At 40.6% G+C, this 1,908-nt stretch overlaps 1 pseudogene; it reads right to left on the reverse strand.

The window, feature by feature from the left end:
* Window positions 1–754: 754 nt before the first annotated feature.
* Window positions 755–1,526, reverse strand: LOC112867640 (small ribosomal subunit protein uS12 pseudogene; annotated as a pseudogene).
* Window positions 1,527–1,908: the final 382 nt, after the last annotated feature.

The following is a 1,908-nucleotide window of genomic DNA, read 5'->3' on the forward strand; positions in this document are numbered from 1 at the left end:
TCCTTGCCTCTGAATGCCTGCTTCTGCTTAATTTGTTCATGTGATGGCTCTTCCTGCTTGTGCTCACCCTATCCCACACCCTCACGTGGAATGAGGCCTTTCCCATAATTTTCAATCTGAAAACAAAAAGAAGCCCACAAAGCACAAAGACTTATGACAGACTTTACTAAAGGCTGAGGAGTTGGAATCATTTACAACTGCAGAAACGCAAACATTCTCATCACATATAAAACATTCTTGCTCCTAAGGATTCTTCAGTCACCCCGATACCTGGGAATTTTCCCTCACTGCCCTCACCCTCTGTAGTTATCCAGCATCACAACTGCTTCCTTGGCTACTTTCCTCCTCTCCCCCTCTTTTCCTCTCTCTTCCCAACTTGAGCTCAGCTCTCTGCATGTCTAACATTCAAAAAATTCATACTAAGGCCACCTTAATATATTCAGACCCAATACGGTACTCAACAGAACAAAATAAATCTTCAAGGGACAAGATCCATTTTCCTTTGAAGCCAGCCGTGATTGGTCTTGCCATTTCCCCTATCTATATTACAACCATATTTGTTTGTTTAAGTCATTTGGCACAGGATTTGAAAATCTGGAGAAACAAGTTGTTTATGTCTTTGCAAATCATACCCTTTTTAGACTATAAAATTCAAATTAACCCAAGTATTCAAAATAATTCTAGTGAGCCAGGTCTCTCTCTCTTTTTTTTTTTTTTTTGGCATATGATAATTTATTACAGTCATATATTCACCATCAAAACTTATAATCTTAGTCTTTACTTCTTGCCTTTGTATAAAGCCAAAAGAGGCACACTGGCTACTTTGACAACCTTAAAGCAAACTCCAGGAATGTCACCGACAGCACGACCTTTGTGACCAAATCTAGCAACCAGAACTTCATTGCTTTCCTCAGTAAAATTCAAACAACCATCATAGGGTAGAAAGGCTGTGATTGTGTTTTTGCCATTCTTGATCAGCTGGACCCTGACATACTTCCTGATGGCAGTATTTGGTGTTTGGTTTCTGATGGCAGTATTTGGTGTTTGGTTTCAACCCCCACTTCTTGCAGCACAATTCCCTTTGCATGGGGAGCACCTCCAAAATAGTTGGCCTTCAGGGCTGTGCCCAAATGGGCTTTCTTGTACTGTTGACCATGCCACTTCTGATCGCATTGGAGGCTACGGAGTTTCTTGGCAGTAGGAAGACTGTGACACTTGCCCCTCCTTCCAGCACCATGGGCCTGAGCAAAAGAGACACCAGGTTTCTTGTTTTGTGTCCATGTTTGGTCGGTCCTAAAGTTCTCTACACAGACAGCCATACTGCTCAGTGTCTGGAAGCATGTTCTCTAATACAACTATCTCCACCTGCTACCGAGCCTCTAAGCAAGATGGGCGTGGCCTTAACAGGAGTGAATCGTGGCAGTTAAGAAAAGAACATTTTCTTCCAACCTCCAACTGACTTCTGTTATGTTTCTCTTCCAAATTGTTTTTTTTCAGCTTTCTATAGATTATGCAGCAATAATTTGTTTACAAATCTTGTACCCTCATACTGTTGTTTATATTTTGCAGTCATGCAATAAATGATGGTTAAACAGATAGGGGCAGAATCGTTCATTCTCAAACATCACTGTCTGGAGTCTTACAGATCCTAGTATTCAATTCTCAAATAAGAAGTAAGTCTAAATGATTCCACACTTTCACACACAACAAGTTTTTTCGTGGGATTATTAGCCTAATAATATCAGCTTGGGGTGAGTACACTTTGGGGAAAAAAAAAGGAAGGAAGAAGTATTTTTGCTAAAGAGGAAAAGAGTTCCCCGGTTTACCTTTTTTCTTCATCTAGCTAAAGCCATATTTCTGGCTAGAGGTGTCTCTTACTCACCTTGTTATTCAGTTCATGGTTTAGAG

Source organism: Puma concolor, chromosome B4 (genome assembly GCF_028749965.1).
Source record: "Puma concolor isolate L17-30 chromosome B4, mPumCon1.1.hap2, whole genome shotgun sequence".
NCBI classification, from domain to species: domain Eukaryota; kingdom Metazoa; phylum Chordata; class Mammalia; order Carnivora; family Felidae; genus Puma; species Puma concolor.